Source organism: Bombus huntii, chromosome 11 (genome assembly GCF_024542735.1).
Source record: "Bombus huntii isolate Logan2020A chromosome 11, iyBomHunt1.1, whole genome shotgun sequence".
NCBI classification, from domain to species: domain Eukaryota; kingdom Metazoa; phylum Arthropoda; class Insecta; order Hymenoptera; family Apidae; genus Bombus; species Bombus huntii.
In genome coordinates, this window is record NC_066248.1 from 4,504,561 (window position 1) to 4,529,538 (window position 24,978).

At 41.3% G+C, this 24,978-nt stretch overlaps 1 protein-coding gene across 8 annotated transcripts in view; it reads left to right on the forward strand.

The window, feature by feature from the left end:
• The window catches only part of LOC126871415 (ankyrin repeat domain-containing protein 50), a 218,180-nt gene that overhangs the window by 117,533 nt on the left and 75,669 nt on the right, over positions 1–24,978 (forward strand). For all 8 annotated transcript variants that reach the window (XM_050630200.1, XM_050630201.1, XM_050630194.1 and 5 more), the window contains one exon: positions 23,622–23,729. The gene's annotated coding sequence lies outside the window, so the exon portion shown is untranslated. The remainder of the gene's footprint in view (positions 1–23,621; positions 23,730–24,978) is intronic.

A 24,978-nucleotide genomic window follows, 5' to 3' on the forward strand; every position in this document is an offset into this window, starting at 1 on the left:
TTCCACGACCGTATGCGGTACACAGGCTCTCTCGACGTGGCCACTAAATGCCACCGGGAACCGGTTTCCCAACTGTGTGCACGGCTTAGGACGCGCGCGCCTTTGCCGTTGTTCAATTTATGTACGTTCCACTGTCGACACGCTCCGCTACAAAGGTGACTCGCGTTAATTGCGTTTATCTTTCCTCCAACGATCGCTCGAACGATAGCGTCTTTTGGGCGAAAAAGATCTGCTCGCGTCTTGACAGGTGCAATATAAGTATTTAGATCGATGGCTGGTGCGTGGTAATGAACTTACAATTGGATTCTTCGGCAAACGAGCAGATCGGAGCTGTGAGATTTCGAAGGAGCCGAGGATTCAGCCGAATATAACCACGAAATTTCATATTTCCAACTTTCGCGACCGTGAGATGCCGTGATATTGGTGTTTGGCTGCGATCGTATTCGCATTTTGCGCGTACGTTGCAGTCTATTTCCTCAGGGCGGATCTGAAACTGTGCATTTCAGGCCCTACGGCCTCCATTTACGTCGAGGCGATTTAAACGAATGCTCAAAACGACAGATCTGACCGAAAGTCGTTTAATTTGATCGGCGAGTCGTATGAAAAGATCCCGAAGGACAGGCTGCCGAGTCGGATCGACGTTCTATTCGATGTTCCTGTTCAAATTGTTCGATGGTTCCAAAGCTTAAGATCAAAATAATCGAAACTTTCACGTATCGTTCGAAACCATTGAATTTTACTTCATACAATTTTTGTCCATTTTCTACCGTTTGAAAATTGCGAAGGGCATCCTGCGTATTAGTGGACGGTAAAAACGTTTTATCAACGGAGTTCAAATTGCATAAACATCCGCGGTTTATCGGTGGTTACAAATTGTGTAATTTATATTCATCGAATTCCCTTCATTTGCTTTACGAATAAATAACATTATCGGTGCAAAGGAATAAAACTATTGGTTAGTCGTCGTTCGAATTTTTGCCCAACTCTGGCTTCTTTCCATTCGAAAATGCGCGCGTACGCGACGCGGCGCGGAACCACGTGCGCGTGCGCGTACGCATGCGCGTGAGGATGCGCCGCTCGCAACGGGGAATCCTGCAGAGACGCTCGCACGTATCTGCGAGCCAGATCTCTTCCTCCCGCGTCTCACGTATGTTTTACGTGACTACATGCACGCGTGTACGTATTCGCAAACTATGAATCTCTCTCGGCGAGAGCAAGGAAAGTTGTGTATACTTCCACGACTTCCTGGTTTGCACCTGACCGTGCCGGGACTAATTAAGGAAAGCGTTTCCCCGGTGCGGTACGTCTGTTCCCTGTCGCGGCTGCATAAAGTCGGGAATTCGATCGAAAATCAACGATAATGGAGGGTAGACACACGGTCGTTTTACGGTTTGAGGGTTTTAACGTCTTGACCTCGACCGATATAATTAAATAGAAATTTCTTTCGTCTATTTCCTAAAAATTGTAACCAATACCTTCTTCTAATAGTTTTCAATATTATATGCATTCTGTGTACTTTTTTGCACATTGCTACACAGTATGAAGACTCATTTACAATTTTGTAATATAAACGAAATATATTCTATGTAATAACACGAGGATATTATACAAATACTGTATGCTAATTCGATCGAGAAAAAGCAACGTAGATTTCTGCGTTTTATTGCCTATGAAATTGTTAAATCCATTTCGACCACTTGCCACAACTACGATCCGCAAAAGCGGATCTCGGACTGTTTGCATTGGAATGGGAATAGACTCGTTGTCGATGCTGCTACGTTCGCCTTCGAAATTGTAAACGACTATGTAGGCTGCTCGGGAATTCTCCACGTATTAAAGCTCGATGCTCCTTCGAGGACGCTTGCGAGATTTCCCTTGTTCCACGCATCTATGCACATGACCAACTACGCTTGTAATAGTTGCATTAATCGTATATGTACGCACAGCAACTCGCTCTCACACCGGCTACGCTTCTTCTCCAAATCGTTGCCCACGTTTGAGAAATTAAGGTACATCAAAAACGCTTTACATTCGCTTTCACTTCCGCACGATTAACGTTTTACGATTACACCATTCGTATTTTTATTATATATCGAGATATGTTCTTTCACGTTGCATTTGTACCTAAAGCAAAATGTGTTAGCCATATGAATAAATAATGTAATTGGTCGTCGTATTACATGCGAGAAGGAAAGGGCGAGTGACCGTTTTACGACCAACGAAATTAAAGACTAGGAAATTTTAATTTAAAGCTAGTTTAATTCTCATAAAATTTGTTCGTTCATTGAAGAATTCGAATTTGAGGAAAGCGGGCTTAAACGATCGCAACGTCGACTTTACGCATATACAGTTGCGCGTAAGGAACGTTGAGCCAGCAAAACGACGCTGTAATTTATTCTAATTAGCGATCAGGAAACTATTCGACGATCGTAAAATAAGTTGTCCAGATTAGAAGACAAATATGGACACAGTGTCCCCATTGAATTTCCTCGACAGTCAACCAACTGGTCGTAATTTCGCGTTCACGTCTAAATGTAGCAGGTTTCGACTGGTTTTTCGTTCACGATACGCCGCGTATTACACGGCCGTATCGATAATGCTAATTTATCGTCGATTCTCCGTTCACCGACACGCACGTGCGTTGTGTGCGCCACGATGGAGCCCGTACCTGGTGCAAAATCTACGCGCCCAAGCGCCGCTTTCACGCCTTCTTTGGCAGCGGTGCATCCGACGTGCATAGAACACGTGCACGCGAGGATGGTGCATCGCAGCAATGTGAGAGGCGACCGCAATTTCGATCCTAATGGCGGATTTTCGCCACACGGAAAATAAGAAGAGGACGAAGAAAGCAGCGTGTATCGAATTTAATTTGTTGGATCCAATTTAATTTCGACAGGGTCGATGTGATTCTCGATTCTTTTTCCTTTTACGAGATATTAAGGTTCTTTTAACGCGAATATCGCGGAAGAGAAACCTGACAAGTACGTTTCCCTGCGATCTTAATATCGCTTTATAATTAAACAGAAGAATTTTAATACGAAGCCCATGTTGTCTCGATACTTGCGAACGATGAACACGCAGGAAAAAGCTACTGTATTTGTTACAACACCTACGTACCGGCTAATAGATTAAGTCCAAGTTTATTAATTTCCGTAGAGTAATAGCAATAATTTATTGTCCAACGATTGGTTACACGTCTCTCTCTCTTTTTCTCTCTCTGTAGGTATTAATCTCGCATTTTTAATTTATCACTTTTCTTATTCTATTTCTATCTACCCTTATCCATATCCAATTTTTCTGTCTACTTTATTGTTCTTTTTTCTTTCGTTTTTCTCCCCACTACTCTTCAGTTACTTGATATTTCTTCTTTTCTAATGATTTTTGCTATCACTTTCGTACGACTTGACGCTGAAACTTGACACAACGGAAATGAACGTGAAACCTGGTATTTGTAACGTTACCTACAATGCGTATTTTTCTATCGAACGTCTACTTACTCGACGAGCAAACAAATAGCAAAACGATTGCCCTGCAAAGTCCGGCGGATCATGGCGCGATATTCAAAGATTATTTGGCTAAATTGGAAAGCCCCGGAAGAGCCTATCCACCGGGGCTTTCCAATTTAATGAAAGGATAAGGTAAGCAGCGGCTGGTTACCGTTGTGTTGGAGCGTAGGTTGCGAACGTAACGCAAATGAACCTGGCAAGTAGGAGCCGGCGAAAGGGTTCCAAATTGAAATCGTCCCTACGTAACGTGTACACGTGTGCTCGTGCCTTTGTACACGTGTGCTCGTGCGTTTGTACACGAGTATCCGTTCAAAGCCGAACGAGGAGCCCGCCGAGATAATTTCCATCGCCTTTTCCTTCCGTAATCAAACCATCCGCGGCTTCTGTGCAATTACGTGGCGAAATTGATTTAAAATCGGATGCCCCCCGTGCAGCACGGCGGGAGGAGAGGATCGCGTTACAATTTCCCTGAAACGTTGCAGGAGGGACGAGAGAGGAAACCAGCGAATATAATTACCCCACGATTCGCTTCACCCTTCGTACTCGTTCTTCTGTTCCCGTTAATGTTGTTCCGACGCTGGATAATAAATTCAACGATGTTAAATTCAACGGGCCCTGCACGCGGCCCGTCCAGAGGATTTTCTGGTTTTTCCATCATTTCCGTACTTGACCAATGTTCGATCTGGATTTTCACGAAAACCGAGCGCTGTATGAAGAAACTATCTTTTGTTTTCTATTTACTTTTATTTTTTGTGTTATATAGCATGGCCAAAACTTGTTTTATATCATTTTCATTGGACTTGACTTTACGTAGTTTATGAACGTAGAACAAAAATAAAAAACTGAGCTTGCAGATAGCTACGGTAGCATAGAAACATATCGATTCTTTGGCTGTATCGCCTCTTTACTTGTAAACGCTTACGTTACTGTGTATCACTGTTATGTTATTGTTCTTGGATATAGCATGCGAAGAAAGATTACCTAACAGAGAGTACCTTTTGCAGAAATTCAATTTTAGTAAGCTCGTTACTCGCTATTGTATAACAGATCGTTCGTATCCATAGTTCATATGGTCGTGTCAATCTATACGTAAAGATTAAAGTAAAAGCAATATTGAAAAACTGACAGAAGCATTCCATTAAACACATTGAAGTACAAAATGTCTAGTCGTATCTTCAATTTATAATAATACACTTATGAAGATTTAACTACATACAGTCCATACGTTCATGTCAATTTATATGTTGCAAAACACAAAGTAAAAGCAATGTTAAGAAATAAATAGAAGCATTCCATTGAACATATTGAATTGTAAAATTCCTAATCCTAGAGAATCCTCAATTTATAATAATACAGTTATTAGAATTTAACTACATACAGACCATATACATAGTTTGTATATTTGTGTCAGTCTATATGTTACAAAATACAAAGTAAAAACAATGTTAAGAAATAGATAGAAGCATTCCATTGAACATATTGAATTGTAAAATTCCTAATCCAAGAGAATCCTCAATTTATAATAATACAGTTATTAGAATTTAACTACATACAGACCATATACATAGTTTGTATATTTGTGTCAGTCTATATGTTACAAAATACAAAGTAAAAACAATGTTAAGAAATAAATAGAAGCATTCCATTGAACATATTGAATTACAAAATTCCTAATCCTAGAGAATCCTCAATTTATAATAATACAGTTATGAAAATTTAACTCTATGTATAGACCATATACACAGTGTGTATATTTGTGTCAGTTTATAGATTGTAAAATACAAAGTAAAAGCAATGTTAAGAAATAAATAGAAGCATTCCATTGAACATATTGAATTATAAAATTCCTAATCCTAGAGAATCCTCAATTTATAATAATACAGTTATGAAAATTTAACTCTATGTATAGACCATATACACAGTGTGTATATTTGTGTCAGTTTATAGATTGTAAAATACAAAGTAAAAGCAATGTTAAGAAATAAATAGAAGCATTCCATTGAACATATTGAATTATAAAATTCCTAATCCTAGAGAATCCTCAATTTATAATAATACAGTTATGAAAATTTAACTCTATGTATAGACCATATACACAGTGTGTATATTTGTGTCAGTTTATAGATTGTAAAATACAAAGTAAAAGCAATGTTAAGAAATGAATGGAAGCATTCCATTAAACATATTCAGTTGCAAAATGCACCAATCCTCAATTTATGTGCTGCATTATTACCAGTACATTTGTAAGAATTAATACATGCAGCCCATATATACATAGTTCATACATTTATGTAAGCCCATAGATAGTGAAATCCGAACGAAGAGCAATAAAGAATTGATGGAATCGTTGCATTACGTACATCGAGTTACCAAAATGTGCCAATTCTGTCCTGAATTTGTAATAGCGAATTTCTGAGGATTTAAATAAGTTGAATAATTTTTTATAGCCACCGTAGCCAGTGGTTTCAGCGTCAAATCGTACGAAAAGAAAGAAGAATGAAGAGGAAACTGGATATTTCCTTCCTACCACGTTCGCGTATTAAAAGCAATCGTAAAAGCACCAGAAAGATAGACGTACGACCACAAAAGATATCGCGAGCGATAAAAGACTTCTCGCTTCGTCCAATTTCATTCGTTAAGTTAGCCAGATTTCCGTCAACGGAATGAACGACGACGACGATGCTGCTGATGTCGCTAGTTGTCCCCGAACACTGTTTAATTAATGAAGTTGTCGAAGCACAAGGCGAAGGGGAAGGCAGAGTGGAAGGAGAGCGTGTAATTACACAAAGCGTTTGCTGGAAATTGTGCGAAAAGTGATACAACTGCCTTTGCACGGTAAACTTCAATTTCGTCGGCGATAAACGCAGCAGCCGCTGCGTCCAGAAAATTCTCTGGCGAAACAAAGGAAGGGACCAAACCCCGGGAAAACTCGGTCTTCTGCCTCTAGAATATTAGAAGAAACGAAATATGTATAAACGACGCGACGCGTATGCTCTCCCTCGGGCATCTCGTAATTACACGCGCCGATTCTCTACCTCACACGCGATTATCTCGTTTTTAAAGTTTGTTAAAGGCGAACTAAAGCGACAGACGCACATTCGACAATTATTTTACGCTGAAAGACTACGCTGAAAGTGCGTTCAGACGATCGATATTATCGTCGATATCGCAGTCGATATCGTCGTCGATGTTTAAGAGTTTAATCGTCGTATCGACAATCTACGGAATGGACCAGGCGATCGTTTCAGCTTATAACTCTGTCACCGGTGCAGTTACAGAAAAATGTCGAAGGAGATAGATGAATGTTCGAAAGAGCGGTGCATAGAACTATGTTGTTTTTAGGAGAGCAATGGTGCACGTGCAATCGACGATCGCAGTATTGTTTTCAATGGAAATGCACTCTTCTTTTTTTTTTTTTTTTAACTTTTTATAAATTCCTCTCGACTTTCTACGTAAAAATATATCGGGACACGGTGGTACAAAAATTATTAGTTGTCGGGGTGTTTGACAAAATTGTTTTAATAATAATTCATAAAAAATAATGAGTTTATTGTACGCTGTAACGAACGTTTCAGACAATGCTTGCCGATTGTTGTGCTACTTTTTAAATAACGAATGTGTTTTTGTTACGAGCACATATACATCAACGTAGACGATTACGAAATTGCCATGCAGCGTTCGACCATCTCCGATAAAGATTTTACTTTTTTCTTTTTTTCTTCTTCAAGCGTAACTAATAATTCTTCCCCCCTAGCTTCCATTTCATATTTTTCTGTAACCGATAACAGAGTTATAACGCGAAACAATCGCTCAGTGCGTCCTGTTTGTCGACCTCCAGAGGATCTCCTAGAGATGACACGATTCTAATGTTGAGAATCTTAAATATCGGCAACAGCGTTGAAAATTTTCATTGCGTGATCAAGAAGAATTCCTGAAGATGAGATTAAATAATATTTAGTAGGTAATTTTGGATGGATAAGGAACTTGGAAGATTTTAACTGGTCTTATTCGATTTTTAAGTATTTTAGTTCGCTTTCCATATTTTACGTAATTTGCAGGATAAATGGCAAATCGTCGGGACGTTGACAAAGATCTATTTAATTCCTCAAATAACAAAAATTTATTATGTTGCAAGATTTAAAAGTACATTTATGGTAAAGGAAAGAATTGTGCGCTGGGAACCTATCGCTAGCTGAAAACCGCTGTATAGTAGTCTGTCGCTACTACAGTAGTATACACTGATCCCTAGCAGACCATTTATCTTCTTTACCACTTCTTTTTCTCTCTACCTTGCTCTTTTCTCTTTTATTTACTTTTTATTTACTCTGCGTTCCTTTCAAAACAAAATATGCTACGTAGCTGTACCGATTCTGTAGTTGTACATGTACTTATTGTTAAAGAATCTTAATTATCAACTCGTCGTTGTGTTCTATTTTTAGCGTAGACCGTATAGGAAATAATTTCTTTTTAAGATATTACTCGACCTCCGTTTAAGCTGCTACAGTTTTATTCGAGGTACCGAAATAACTGGAACTCTATTTAGTATATTAAATCAACAACTACGATGTAAAAGTACACAACGAAAAATTTTCCAACTCGTTACGACTAAATCTCAAGCGTTCACGCAAACTCGCAGTTCCGCGTAATAACACTTTGATAACGCGGAGATTGTTTCGCGTGTTGCTTACACCAAACGTAGTTTCAAAAAGCTTCTTAACCGAAATGAGATGAAAATTTGTTAAAGTTTAAACGAGTCTTCCAACTGGGAAAGACGAAATTCCCTTCGTGTTAGCACGCGAAATACCGACAATTAAATATCGCGTAAACCATCGAAAATCGTGCAAAAATTACGATAGATAACAAAGATCAAAAATAAAACGGTCAGATTTCCTCCAATTCGAAACACAGTCTCTGTCTTTTCGAATTTCATTTCGAAAAGCTTCCACGCGAAGGTACGTCGTTAATTCCTCCTACGTATCGGGAAAAAACGATGATAAATGGAAATAAATTTCCCATGAACGCGTCAGCGTTCTCAGTATCACAGTTTTCAACCGCCGTTTCGTCTCAACCTCGCCGATCGAATAATCGGCGATCCGCGCCAACCGTCGATCCGAGGTTGAGCGATAGACACCGAAAAAGAAAAGCGCGTTTGGCGAATAGAGCGAAGTTGCTACACGCCTTTGCTGAAACGCGTGTGGACGATGTGGTGCGCCATCGTGTGATGGGCCTCCGCGACAAACACAGTCGCCGGTGCTGTTCGTGTCGTAGTCGCAAGTTGGTGCGCGAGTATGCGTCTCTTCGTTGCCGTATCACGGCTGGATGATTTATTGGCCGCGGTGAAAATGCGTTTTCTCGCGGGTAAATTCGTCGTAGCGTTAAACGCTTGGCTCGTTCGTCATTGGAAATTCATCGGCGTAACGGTAAATGGTCATAAACGCGCGGTAGATAGCCTGGCGTCTCGACGATGGTAAATTTACAAAGGAACTGGTTGATAACGCGGATAATTGAATTGCAAATTGCAGCTTGATACGTCTGACGATTAATAAACTGGACTAACGGCTAGACTCACCGAAACTAGTCGAGATGGCTGGTTGTTAAGTTCTTTGGTTTTGTCATATCGCGACATGCCAATCGAGTACGATCGATCGACGGCCAGTGGGTTAAAGTCGAGAGAGAAATGAAAATTCGATGGCAAAGCGGAAAGGAAAAGGTTCGAATTCGAGTTGAGCTCTGTGTTCAGTTTACTTTCGCTTTTAATTCCAATTCGAATATTGAGTTTACAAGGGTAGGAAGATGGATTTTGCAGATGCAACCGGAAATCGTGGAAAGCTGCAGACAAACGAATGATCATAGATTATGGATTACGAGTAAATAAATCGAGAAATAATAAAATAAATGGAAAGACAGGTGTTTGGTCGTAGAAAGATAACAGTAGGATGAGATTGCTGTTTTCTTCTTCTTCGTATTTTTAGTAGAATCGACGTAGCAAGTAATTTTTAGCTAAAGCAGTTCGGTTCTGAAAAAGAATAGCAGCGAACCGAAGTAACTGGTACTTCGCTGCATAGATTATTTATTTTAGTATCCTTTACACGAATAGACTCAATTTTTCCATTAGCTACTCTTTGGACCCGATAAACGAAAGAAATTTCCCTTCTTCTATGTCCTGAGAATCGAAGAAAAACGGGCTTTCGAATGCAAAGAACTTTCTCGTTATCTTCCAAACCAAACAACCACGCTAAATTCCTAACACCATCGGCGTAATCAAGTAACCGCTGATCTAAGCGAACGATCAACCACTTTTACGTCAAAATAAAGGCGAAAATACGTGGTTTGTACCCTGAAATGGTTGAACCATATTCCTCTGTGGTGACGCAGACGTGTGCGTACGCAGCACGCGTATTACGATGAACGTTATGCGTGTACGCGTGTTTCAGCCAAGGTTTCGAACGTTAATGCTCGCCTTTGTCTACATCGTGGAATGTGTTCAGGGTTGTTGGTGAAATGTAGGGAGGAGCAGAGAGCGTTCCTGAACCAACGTGCACGCGCAACGCCTACCTTTGTCTGTAGCAGGGTACGAGCGTAGCCGGGGAGGAGCAGATCGGTCGTAGAGAGGCGATGTCCGTGCTCGAACACGGATAGAAACCACGGTTCCCTTGTTTTCCAATTAGAGAACCGGTACGACGCGTAGAACGGCGGAAGGTTGATTACCTGGACACGTGGGAGGACCGCTCGGAGCTGCGGCGAAAAAATTTTGTTACCACGTTGATCGATCCTGGATGGGGGAAACGGCGGGTGAAAAATATTTCGCACAGTTGCGTTCTGCGTTACTTCGATATTTGAACTCTATGCTTTGCTACCTTTGAAGAAAAAAATTATTATTATTATTATATTATTAATATTGTTGTTATTATTATTGCAATAATATTCTACGTGTAATTATAATTGCATGGCGCTTTCTTCACGTGGGACACAGCGGCAACTTTTCTAATTAACATAAACGAATAATTACGAATTATTATAATTACGAACATAAATGAAAATATAATTGTCGTTCTCCTAAAAAAAAGGAAGAAGACTTTTGACACAAACTAATTAATACAATCGCGCCTCGATATCGCAGAAGAACTTTAATCTTCTGAGAAGAGTCCATCCAGCTTCTCTGCTCCCATGTAATCAAACGTAGTACGCTGGTAATCGCATTACCTTAACATCGCGAGACCTTATAACCCGCGTGTGTAGCTGGCATTAAGCGAGTTTTACCGGAATACCGAAAGGTTAGCGTGCATCGTGGCCACGCGTAGTGGAACACGTTTGTAAGGATAATTCGGTGACCCCTTGGAAACTCGATTTCACGATGCATCCGCCACGGAGTACAGTTATCAACGCAGACTGGTTCGCTTACGGTTTTTCGCGGGCGAGATCCTCCATCTACCGGATGGTCACGTTCGTTGAAATCGTTACGTCAGCTGCTAGCCGGCTGATCGCATTGATCATTCTCGTCAGAGACACGCTTCCGTCACCGATGGAATTCGCTGACCTGGTTCGAGTGACTGACTTATCTAGCGCTGGATCTGTTACGTTGGCGGCCAGCAACTGGCAAACGATCGATCGCCAAGGATATTCGAGATTCCAATCGAGCAGATAGCGCGTCGAGGGTACTTGGTTTAGGCGAAAGTTAAGTTCATTCATTCGTGGTTACATTTTTAGATGCAAATTTATTTTTCTTCTACGATGTTCGATTAACATTAGAACTACCACACCAGTCAAATTAAATTTACAATTTTATTTTAAGATTCCTACTTCGTGTTATATTTTTTCCGCGATGATGTAATGACTGTCGCAACGATAACTAAAAGAATAATATAACGAATTTTATTTTGTTTTTTATGTATTCAAACTGAAAATAATTTCGTATCGAGGCTACTTATACCAATACCAGTGAAAATCACTGGTACTCGTCGAAGTGCAAAAGGGTGCTGCAATCTGTTTCTCGAAGCCCAGTTAACCAGTTTCCTCGTTTTCTACGACTTGCCACGCGTTTCTCAAATTTTTACCGCGTATCGTTCGATACGACGATATCAGTTATCAGGAAAATTGCGGATCGATCGCTGGATCGCTAGATGCTAACGCTAGAAATACCACAGCAGTCAAAACGACTGGTTCTACAATTTTATAAACGTGTCGACCCTCGTTTAGGGATCCCAGATGGATTAATAATACGAAAAATCTACTACATAACGTGGAATTGCTTCTGTAAGAAAGTAATAAATCGATAAATATAAAAATATTCTATTATTAGGTATTTTTTAAAGACCGGTCATTTTCACTAGCCTTGGTAGAAATAGCTTCGCGTTAACTATCGGTAGTTCTAGTGTTAAACGCTGGGTTCGTTCGATGGGAATATTGCAGGCGACGCTTCTTCCGAGTTGAAATTCTACGTAAACGTATGGAATACAGAAAATCGAAGCATTTAGAGATTTTTTAGAAACTGATGTTCCGACAAGCTCCGGTGGAAATTGTGAAAAATTATCTACCTCCGCGAGCCTGGCCATAAAAAAAGGAAAAGCCCGCGATATAGCAATTTCATCGTATAACAAAATACCGCCAATAAATTTCGCACAACTAAATAAATCGTAAAGTTCTGATGTGAGAAATGTGTCTATAAAAATTCCCAAAGAATATTTCCAGGAAGGAAGAGAAAATCCTTTATGAATTCACGGTATAGCGATTCTACCCCTATGTATAATAAAATTCCCAAACTCCTGCCGATTTTCATTTCGGCGTCGTATTATCTCCATCCCGCGAGTCGCGCATCCGCTCGTCGTTGAAATTCGGAAATTTTGACTCTCGTCGGACGTGAAATTTGCCGATTCGCCGGGACGCTGCTCGCTGCGGCATTCGAACGAGGATACGAGACAGACGTAGATAAAAATTTCGCTTGAAATCGGCAATTCAGCAAGAAGCGAAGTTCCCTGTGCAACTTAACAAATTTTCTTGAACTAACTGTGGTCGAAAATCGCGATCGATTTCACTAAGAAAAATAAAGAAATACAGAGCATTCAGCGTGGCAACTTGTAGCAGAAAAATATATAGCAATGCGATACGCTTGTATTCTCTTGACACGGAACGATCAAAATTGCAAGATGCTTTGAGTCCTTCTTTTCCTTTTTTCAAAGTTCCCTTTAACGAAAGAAAGAAACATTCAAATCGGAAATAAAAATTGCTCTCTGCTCGAATTCTCCACGTTTAATACGCGACAAACACTTGGTTCGTCAAGAATTAAAAAACGAGACCGTGTAGCAAATACGCGAGCTAATCTTCAAGCTATCAGATGTACAAACGATCTTCGGTTCCTTAAAAATTACTGTGTTACGTCCGCATTACTCGCAGTCCGATGATGCTCTGTTCAACAGTAAGTTGATTCAACGCTAACAGATTCAACAGTAAGACGAAAGTCGGACGATTATTTCGCTTTTCGTTCACCTTGTGCGCTGCGTCGAACGTTCGCTTTGTTTTTCATCGGTCCACGGTTGAGATGGACGAAAGTACGCGGCGCGCTTTCAGCCGGAAGACGAGACGATCCTCTCGTACCGCGAGCTGGTTGCACGAGAGACGCGACTGTCTGGATATTACAAAAGTTCGTCTGGACTGGATCGCGCAACGAGCAGAAAAGCCTGGTTTTCTTACGAGAGGAAAGATTGCACCGAGGTTCGGGGTAATTTGCGAGAAACCGTCGGCTGCAACCGTTAAAAAGCTATTTTTCGGTGGTTCCTAGTCGTCTTGAACGAACGTCGCTGATAGTTTCCTTGGGTGCATTGAACGTGCCAGTTTGTTCCTCGGAACAGGTTACATCTCACGTACAGTGGCTCGCGAAAGTATCGATTAACGTTCTTTGCGGAGACGTTTCTACGATTTTCTACCTTCCGTGGCGAAAGAAATTGAAAAAAACCTTTGTTTACTTAGTTCTGTTATTACTATCGTTATCGTTATTGTTATTGTTATTGTTATAGCGATCGAGATCGTGAGTACGAAAGAGTAGGATATGTAGGAAGCATTAGGTTGCCCGAAAAGTGTCTTTCTTTTACAAACATGCCACTGCTTCGTTTCGCCTCGCCACAGTAGCATATTAGCGAGCATTAAAATTCATGCGGCCGAGAATACACGAAGATCCACTGAAACAACACGAAACAAGTCAAACCTTCCGTTCCAGACGCCACTTTGTACGTCCTTGCCGGCGAATCCCTTTGATCTTCTCGCTGTGACTCCGCGTGAGCTTTCCGTCGTTGCTTTCAACGTCTTTAACGCGCCGAAACACTCGCAGCAAAGCACACAACCGCGTGTTCGCCCGGTAATCCAAGCGAAAGTTAACTTGTTCGTTGCAGGACAGCTCGGTTCTTTTACCAAAATCCTTTCCACCTATTCCGAAAGCTTTTCCTTCGCTTCTTACGGCGAACGTAACGTTTGGTAATCGCGTAAATCGGCGCGGAGTGCGCACCGTGTTGTCGTTGCACGTAACAACCGCGTTACGTTTCATGGCGCGAGTTCAAGCCATTCGCCGTGGATTAAAGCGTCGATAATCGTCGCTAGCGCAAGATTTAAGCAATGAAATTGTTTTCGTATTTCTTAGTACTTTTCGCGATATACTAAATATCGATACGTGTAGAATTATGGAACAGGTATAATTATCTTGCGATCGGCCAATTCGTTTCTTCGCTTCGTACTAGCATTTTTTTTTTTTTTTTATTTTCTCGTACGCGTCGGAGCGTAACGACGATATCGGTCGATCGAATTCGACCAAGCTCCTCGACGATAGCCATAAATTTCGCGTGCTCGATACGAACGAGGTGGAGCGATTTCCACTGTGGAAATCGATCGAAAGGGAAATGGGTGACGCGTGGCAAAAGGAAACACGGCACAGCCTCCCCATGGGCTCGATCCAGCCACCGATTCATGCGACCATATTTTTCATTCATGAATCTCTAGCTGCTCTTTCCACTGGAAACGCGGCAGCACGCGAAGAAATATATTTGTGGATTGAAAAGTAAACTAGGGTGAAATTCGTATTGGTTCGCGTAAAAAGGAATTGGAGATCGAGCTTTCTCCTGCTTCTTTTGCAACTCGTCTCGTCTTCGTCGCCTCTTTCGCTTCGCTTTTCGCGACCCAACGGTTTCCTCTAAAAACGAGAACGGGTCACAGGGAATTTTTTATTCCTCGTGAACGACGTGCTCTGTATCTGCGCGAACATTCGTCTATGTGTTAATTGAATTGCGTTTTATTTTCTTAGATATGGAATTAGGTGTAGACGTTACAACGAAACGTCGTATCGTAGTATTGGGCTGGCAACCAAGTGATTGCGGATTTTGTCATTGAGTGGTATCGACAAAATCCGCACTCGCTTAGTTGCCAACTCATAAAACGACTGGGCTAGTGAGAAAGTAGGTGGCTAAAAAATGAGCAATTGTCGGGGAATTCACAGCCGTCGTTCGTACCGAGAATACGATGACAGAATTTTCAAGCATTTAGAATAAAAATCGCGATGGAAATGACGACTACGTAATTCAGGATTTGCGATGCTAATACCATACCTCGTAGCAAATCTTATTCCGTGTTTAACGTTTCCTTTATATAATCTAAAGACGTATAAATACAATACAAATGAAAATAAATGAAATATAAATATAATCGGAAAATCCATTGGAGGAAAATGGCAAACGATCGACGCGTTATATGGAGAGAACGTAAAGATGGTAAAATCGTTAGAGATACAAAGGAACGAGTCGTGATTACATTTTGCAAAGCGAAAGTGTAGCCGCGATCGGTGTTGGGACCGATGCACCACGTGTAGTTCGCGCGAACTATATCTTCTTCACCGAAGAACGCAAATACCGGAGGTAAAATCTCGGCTGTTGAATAAAAAACCGATATCCAAGGATTATGGAATGGAAGGAAGTTTCGTTTAAACGTCTCGAATTCGGCGTTTCAGCAAACTTTCATATTCCGCGGAATATTCTTTAAAATCCTCGTGCTCCACGTTCTTACTTTCTTTTATTCTAGTTTCTGCGAAGCGGAGGCGATCCTCTGCCACGGTATGATAATACAGTCAGTCGTAAAAGTCTACATACACCCCGTTAACACTTTGACTGCCACGCCGAAATCACGTGATTCGCTGAGGACGCCACGGGAGTATTTTTATCATTCGAAGCATATAATGGCAAAATAATAATAAATCGACGATGTAAGACAATGTTCTCCTCCGATGGACCGTTCATCTTATTGGTGGTCGCGGGTGACCACCGTGGCGCCTTGGTAACAGTTGATAGCGACGTATTATAACAAGGCTTCGTTCATTTCAACAAACAATTCGCATTCGTTGGTTCGTCGTAAGCAAATCGTCCAGAATATATCGTTGAAACGTGTAGAAGATATTAGTAAAGAATATTTGCCCATTCTGTATATAATAGTAAGGTATGTGCACACTTCTAACTTCAATTATACGATTATAAAGCAGCATTTACGATTATTTTCTAAGCTGTGTTTATAATAATATTCGTGGATTACCCCGCAAACATATGCAAACACAGTGCACCGTTAGACGCAAGATTCGTTCTCATTTTTTTTTATTGGTGTTCTAATAAAAATGTTTAATTGTTCAATGGGGCACCTGTTGTTTCAAAGTATCTTCTATTTATGGGTTATATCCAAAATGCCCAAACTGTGAATTTTCTTACAATTTTTACAATTGCAAGAAGTTCAAGCGCACCGGTCAGCAACGTCCACCGTGGTGCCTTTGTAACAGTTGGTAGCGACGTATTATAACAAGGCTTCGTTCATTTCAACAAACAATTCGCATTCGTTGGTTCGTCGTAAGCAAATCGTCCAGAATATATCGTTGAAACGTATAGAAGATATTAGTAAAGAATATTTGCCCATTCTGTATATAATAGTAAGGTATGTGCACACTTCTAACTTCAATTATACGATTATAAAGCAGCATTTACGATTATTTTCTAAGCTGTGTTTATAATAATATTCGTGGATTACCCCGCAAACATATGCAAACACAGTGCACCGTTAGACGCAAGATTCGTTCTCATTTTTTTTTATTGGTGTTCTAATAAAAATGTTTAATTGTTCAATGGGGCACCTGTTGTTTCAAAGTATCTTCTATTTATGGGTTATATCCAAAATGCCCAAACTGTAAATTTTCTTACAATTTTTGCGATTATAAGAAGTTCGAACGCTCCGGTCACCAATGACCAACGTGGCAGTCAAAATGTTGATGTAAAAGTCCCGATAATTCGAGCCGATATTCGACGAACGTGCTTTTCTGGCGGACAATGTGCGACGCCTCTATCGATTGGCCATCAAAGAGCTGTAATTAAGTAGAATAATCCGAAAGTCTGGCCGGTATAACAATGAGGCAGTTTCGGCTAAAGTTGCGTGCAGAAACGCGCGGATCAACAGTGTAGCTTGATGAAGTTAAGTGGTCGGTCGGTGGCAGGCTAATTAAGTTAGTTAGTTTGGAGGTTGGCTCGCGGGAGGCTGCGTTAACTTACCGAATGTTCAGAACGTGGGAAATGTTATTTATGACACTTTGAGACCACCGCCCTTGTCGGACTGAAACTGCGAACTTCGCCTTCTGTTTACACCGATGTTGAATACAACGTGCAAAAGGCCAATTATCAAATGCGCGTCGTTTTGAATATTAGTCGTCTCTTTCTCTTTTTGCGAAGCATTTTTCAACGACAAATTTTAACAAATTTATCGATCGCGCGACATTTCGTCAACGATGCGAGAATCAGTGTCGTCTTGGAGATTTATCGTTAACCAGCTCTTTGAAAACTCTGAGAAGCAAAAGGTAAGCGACGACGAGTATACTCGTCGAAGACGGAGCACGCGTGGCTGTTATAACGTAGAACGAATTTGTAACGAAATGACCGTTTTATTTTTTAATTTTATTCCCGACAGGGCTCGTCGTAACGCAAAATATTGCCATTTGTTCGCGACGAGTATACTCGCGAAAAGCATCTAAACGGTTAAAACGGCTCTGTTTCGTGAATTTCCCATAAATTGAAGTTACACGAAAGCCTGATTTTTGTGGCCGTTTCAACGATCGCTTGGTAGATGTTCGCGATTTCTATCGCATTTCGAGCAAGTCTAGTCCCAAAGGATTTCACGGTAGACTGCAATTTTACGGGAATCGGGATCCTATCAGATTTTGGAAGATCGATCGGGTTGCGTAGAAATTCGAAATTTCTGCTACCAAGTTCGTGTAGAATCGCTTGCGAACAGTCAGGATAAGAATCGATAAAATACCTTGAAATTTCTCGAAAGAAACTATCTTCGTAGGAAAAATCCATAAATGAAGAAATGCAGATTTCTTCTTTAACTCTCACAGTGGTTTCAACATTTTCGAAATCTCGTGATTTGCCGAGTAGTTGGAATCGCGCGATTCTTCGAGATGGAAAAGCCCGATGTTCGATGTTCGTGCCGCAAAGTCCGGAAACTTAGGAAACTGCGCGAAACTACGGATATTAATGGAGAAAGTGGAGACGAAAGGCGATTCGCCCGACGATGTACGTCGCAGAGAGAATTCGTAGGTGGACGAAACGCGGCAAAGTTGCTCGAGGTGGCTGAAACGCGCACGGCCGGCCGAAGATCTCGTGGCTGCTGAATTTCCCGAGTTAGCAGAAATCGCCGGAAGCTCTTGCCAGAGTCAAGATGGCAGCAAACTTGCCGCACACTTGGGCAAACTCGCCAGCCTGTACCGCGAAATAATTAATAGGCTATCGTTTAGGCCGAGGAACACTCGTTTGTGTTGGCAGAAGTGACACTGCAATTTTTATGCATCTCGCGAGATCCGCGCGTCTTTCTGTATCCTGCGATACTCGACTGCTTCTCGCAAGAAACTAGCGAGAACTGCGAAATTTCGAGCGATTTGACTGCACACGCGATGGGTGGTTTGGGTGGATGGCGAAACAGTCTGAAGAGGATTCCACGCTACGATCCTTTGTTCTCGAGAAATCAGTCGAGTTCGATCGAGAAATCTACGTACCGAGTCTTCGAACAAGGCTAAGAATCCATTTCTTTAAAAAATGTACCGATTTCAAAAAGGAAAAATTATTGGCTTGGCAACTAAGCGATTGCGGGTTTTGTCTTTACCAACTAATGACAAAATCCGTAGTCACTTAGTTGCCAACCCAATAGATACAAATAGAGAGAAGAGATTTTGCTTGCGTCTCGATTAGGGAACAAGCGAATGATCAAAGATTCGGGTGGTCGGGTTTCACAGTGCAAGCGCGATAATCCGCGATCGCGGAGAAAATCGACGCTCTTTGGCTTTCAGCGCTTGCAACGATCGTTTAATGGGCCGCATGAGCGACCAGGTAAATAGATGTCCTATCAGATTCTGTGTCACGAAAGCATGACACGCGAACACGTCTTGAATTAACACGTTACAAACTCAACAAACCGGGTGAGTGGCATTGATGGAAAACTTGGATCGAGACGATAAGCGAAAGCACGGAAGTGCGCGCATAAACGCGGCTATCTCCGCGCTTATTCCAATGGCACGTTGAGGAAAGATCCGAATCTTCGTACAAACAAGTCGTTTGTATTCTCTTATCGATATTCCTATAGATTTGTTTAAATTGCTAAATAATTACCTACTCTAATATGTCAATTTGCAGTTTGTATCGTTCGCCTTACTCTTCCTCTGTTTAACGTGAAATAAATTCCGAAATGTTTCAACATTTTTGCAAGCGCTATCCTTATCTTTGATCGCGATAGAAGAAGATAGAAGAAGAGAGGAAGCTGTTTGTTCTTCGCGAAGGTATTTTTGTTCTCGCGAAAGCTGAAACTTGTTGATTTTCGAGACTTAAAAGTGGCAGCTTGAACTGAGGAATTGAGAAATTCGAAAGTTCGGGAATCGAATTTGCATGTCGGATATTCGAGAGACAGAAAATTTGGATATTCAGGTGCTCGAAAGTTTGACGGTTCGTAAGTTGGAAAAGGTCGCGAATTTGCTTACTTTTGCAATTTGAGAAAATAAAAGTTGGAAAGTTCGAACGTGTGAAAAATTCGAAAAGCACGGAAATTCGAGAATCAGAGGTGGTGGAATTTTGTTTCGCTATACTCGCGCTTATTATTCTGTTTATCGAGACGTGATAAATAAAGGAAAGTATCAGGTGGTAGCAGCTAATACATCACTCCGTTTCGCGTAACAATCCATCAAGCGGGTGAAAAAAGAAACAGAGGAGACGGTCTTATTGTCACGCGACTTGCAGACGCGTAAAACCCGCTGTTCCTGTCGAGCTTGATGACCGCTTTTATGAATGAACGTATACGTCTTCGTTCATTTTTCTTGTTTCGTATACCTGTCTCGTCGCATCTAAAAGGGATTCGTTGCCTCGTACACAGAAATTGATACTTTTAAAATTCTACTTAAAAATATTACGTGGACTGTCGATATCGTTTACACTCGAATATTTATTACTTCATAATTCGTTTGCCAATATTTTTAACAATTTTTTACTTGTATTTTTCACTGAGACGAAGATCGCGAGAAAGCGATTGTTAGAGTATTAGGCGTACAAACGAATAATTCGAGTTCTTTTTTTAAGCATCGAAAACTTGGCGATACGACAATTCGTTTAGTGAAAATTTCAACGTAATCTTAGAAAAATAATCGATCGATGAGCGTCGATAATGGCAACAACAAAATGTATACCCGTCATTGTATTCTTTGCGAATTCCAAGAAAAAAAAATGCTAAAAAAGCAGGCGCATCGATTCGATGGTTGATATAAACCGAGGTAAAATAAACCTTTTGAAAAGTCTGGATTATTCGTTTCTACAGCTAATATTTATCGTACGTACAATTTTTAAGTAATAGTTCTCGAACGTGGTTTAAACATTGGGATAAAATTGCAAAAAATACGAAGCTAAAGTGGCGAGTAAAAAATTTGAAAGGTTTACGATATAACGTAGAATATTGTAACGAGGCAAATAACGTGAGAAAAAGGTGGATAAGAAAGTTTGGAAAAATTGCAATTTAATATAAAATAGTCTGGCTAGCAGCGAATGAAAGAAAGGAAGCGTGTGGCTGTGTGCGCGCCGTCCCGAGATCATTAACGCGCGTATTTGAAACAGTAGGCTACATATTTGCCGACGTTAGAACAAACTGGACATTTGTGCTTTCGATATGAAACACCTTTACGTTACCCCTTTCCACTCGTGCGGCGAATCACATAATTGTACAGGCACAGAAATGAAGTTTCCTTTCATTCGAAATATATTCAGAGGGTGGATTATTAAAAGGTGCGAAATAACGCGAAAGCTTGAAACTCGGCGAATATAGATCTTTGAAGAATTCAAAGATCGAAGGATCTAGCAGTTGGTTAATTTGAGAATTCGAAAATTGGGAAATTGGAAAGTTCAATGATTTAAAAACTGTGGAATGTTTAGAATTTGGAAAATTAGGAAAATTAGGAAATTGAATCAATTCGCAACTGGAAGTTCTAGAAATTGGAAGTTGAAAATTGTAAAATAAAAAGATTCAATCGCTGCAAAGCTGGAAATTGGAAATGTTTGGAAATTGGAAATTGGAAAATTGAGAAATTCAATCACCTCAAAGTTGGAATGTTTGGAAATTGAAAATTGCAAGTTGGAAGTTGGAAAATTCAATCGCCTCAAAGCTGGAATGTTTGGAAATTGGAAATTGGAAAATTGAAAAATTCAATCGCTGCAAAGCTGGAATGTTTGAAAATTGGAAAATTGAAAAATTCAATTGCTGCAAAGCTGGAATGTTTGGAAATTGGAAGTTGGAAAATTGAAAAGTTCAATCGCTGCAAAGCTGGAATGTTTGGAAATTGGAAGTTGGAAAATTGAAAAATTCAATCGCCTCAAAGCTGGAATGTTTGGAAATTGGAAAATTGAAAAATTCAATCGCCTCAAGGGAAAATTAAGGAATTCAGTCGCTTCGAAGCTGGAAAATTCGACAACTGGATAATCTCGAAATTCGATAATCCGGAGAATAGAACGTGGAAGAATTCTGTTTGCCTGAAACTTGGGAATTGTGAAGATTCAACGATCCTCGAATCGGAAGATCAGAATTAGAAACTAAAAAATTCTAAAGTTAGAAAACGTAAGTGGTGAGAGTCTGAATACACGAAATCGAGGTCTACCGTATGCTTTTCGCGATCGTTTCAACGCATATATACAGCAACCAGCAAGTACTTGCATTATGCGCGAAAGAAGCGTGCGATTTATCGAGAAACGTATTCATTAAGGAAGAAAACAGGCACGAGTGTCGCTCGACCTCGTTACGGGTCGTGCAATTACGTTAGGACTCTCTTGCATTCTTGAAAATGTAGGAAATTGAAGGAACGAAGTGGAGAATGGGCGGAGCAGGTCGGAGAAGCCTCCATTAAATTCATCTTCGCCCCCGTAAAAAGCTCTTGTCTCCCTCGATACAATTTCCGTCGAAGCGTGCAGCCATTCGCAGTCACGGCCCGCTGAATTTCAAGTTTTAGTTTCTAAAAGAAGAACGAAGTGACCTATTTTTTCTGCCGAATCGGATACACCCTGGTGCCACCCCTTAATTAATAACCGCGAAAACGTACCGCGTGCTCTCCTGTTGAATACATTCACGCGTACCTACGTTACCGTACGTACACGCTCGTACGGATCGTGTGATTTTCATGGAGTGGATATTACAAACGGAAATGAGTATCTGCTGTCTTTTGTACTTTGCTTCTCGAATAGGGAATGTTGATTTTTATTCCAAAACAATAGAGTTTTCTGTAAAGGGTTTTAGCCAGCAACTTCCATTACTGTCTCGGCTGCTTTTTGTATATTAAATTCTTCTGTTTAGAACGTATGTGCATGTGAATTTTTGTTTTTAATTTACAAAAAAAAACGTTCATTTAAAGAAAAACCATTTACAAAAAACATAGTGAAGAGAAGTATTCCGGTTCTCATTTAGAACCACGAAAAAGGTAAGCCAATCGGATTAATCGACAAAAGCCGAACTCTCCTCGTCGCTGAACGAACAGAGGCGACTGCTTCGTTTAACCGGTTAGCTGTTTCCGACGAGTATACTCGTCATGTAAAGAAAATAAAACGATCATGTCATTGCAACTAACATTATAACCTACATTATAACAACCACACGTCGCTCTGTGTCTGACGAGTATACTCGTCGTCGCTTACTTCTCGCCACACGTTTCAGGTACACAATTTTCAAAGTTTTCTGAGAGGTGGCAACAGTTGACCGGTTAATTCTACTTTTTCAACATTTTCAACGCTACGAGGATAAGTACGCTTACATCCTCGGGACTAGGAGAGTAATAGCCGAGGAGGAATCGCGAAAGGAGGAAACGAGGGCAGACGATGGACCTGCTCAAAGTCTACTGTCTCTCTTTCACCTCGAGTTAAGTGTAGTTAGCAGTCGAGAAGCGGTTTCGATTAGCCAGCTCGTTGAACCCATACCTCGACGAAGCGACGATCGACGTCGCGATAGTCCTACGAGGATTCCATCCTGTCTCTTCTTCCCTTCCCCTTTCGTCCTCTCTTTCGTCCCTGTCCTTTTCTCCACACCCCTCTAAACCACAGACATTCTACGTCGCGTTCGTCTGACGATGATCTACGACGACGTGAATCGTTCGATGCTGAAATCGCGAAGGCGACTGTTTCGTTGAAATTGACCTTCGTTTCTTCTCCCGTTAATATTTCCTCTTTCTCCTTATCTTTTCTTCCTTTCCCACTGCGTTTCGTCGGTGGAGATGCTCCACCTATGGCCGAAGGAAATCGTTGCATCGATTATCGGATAAGCGTAGTTTACAGACGCGTGCGCGACGTTACGAGAAAACCAGAGGAGAACGACGTGACAAGCAGTAGATTTTTCTAAAATTAATGCGACTGATGCTGCGTGTGGTCCGCAACCATTACGCTACTGCGATTCGATCGAATCCGCTCGTCGAACGCTACTGAGCTCGAGGACGAACGCGGAGCTTTTTGAAGCACAACGCGAACTTTCTACGTTCCTACGACGTTCAAACTGTTGCGCGTGCGATATCGTCACCTCTAACCTCTTCGTCCTCTCGTTTGTTTTCAGACTTTTCCTCTGCGAAAAACAGGAGCAAAAGGGGAACAGAGGCGGGACGAGAAGAGCTGGAAATTCGACAAGACGACGCAGAGAACGGGTGTACCGACGTGTCGCTAGGTGAGTCGCGCAACATAACGTGCATTTTAAGGAATTCCTCGGACAAAAGCTTTTCTACCTTTCTCTCTCTCTCTCTCTCTCTCTCTCTCTCTCTTCCTCTCTTACACTCTGATTTACTGGTATACGTCGGAGAGAAAGACAACGCTAACAAACTCCAGCGAAATTTCGCTTATGACATAGTTTTTCGCTGAAGCTACGTGTTTGCAGACGGCTTATTCGTCCCCGTCGTCCGTCTTTTGTAAACACGTTCCTCCCCGAATCCACTGACGCGGTTGCACACCCTCTTTCGGTTGCATAACGCGTGATTTTACAACAACCTCGCTTTATTTCGGCCCGAGGTTAACGACTCGAGTGTTTCCATGCTTTTGCCTTTTTCTAAATACGATTGAAGATCGCTTTGCTGAGAACACGCGCACGTTGCAGAATCGAGAAGCTTCGATCTTTTTATTGGGAAATGTTGTACGTGCCAACGAGAATTGTAGTGGCACTCGACAGCAAACTTTCCAACGATTTCTGTCCCGTGGGCCGCGAAAATACTTCAACCACCGAATGCTTCGGTATGGAATTTAAGTGCAATTTTCCATTCTAAATAGTTATTGACATCGATAGTGCTTGAAGATGGTGTGACAACGCGCTTTCTAGAAAAATACAAGCACAGTATAGAACCTCGTTTATCCGGACAGTTCGGATAACCGAATTTGTTTCGTTCGTTCCACGATCCTTCGTTTTGCTGTGCTAACGATGGACATTCGGTGTCATCGTCACAGATGGTGACGATAACTTGACACTAACTTCGGAATTTTGAGTGATTGGCCGGACAGGCTCATTCCCTTCCTTAGGAAATTCCGAGTTACGTGTCCTCTCCGAGCTGTAAACCTAATGACTCCCAGGTCAGGTAAAAAACCCCGGGAAGGACCAGCCGGAAGAACACGATGGACAGATGGAACCCAACGGCTGGTAGGGAGAATCAGCAACGTAGGAGGACAGTTCATCGTCAGACATCGTACCGTGCGGGTGAAATACTTCGCTCTCAACAGGATCTTACCACCGCCGTGTTCGTAACATCAAACGTTACTTTTATACAACAAGTGCAAATACAGTGCTAGATTACTCTAACACTCGATCTATTAAACCTCCTTCGCCTTGAGCGTTAAGTCATTCGAGGTACGCGATATCGACCGATCGGTTTCACCTGACCGGTTGCTCTTTAGTCGATGATTCGCAACAATTAGAAAATGGAATTTTCTTA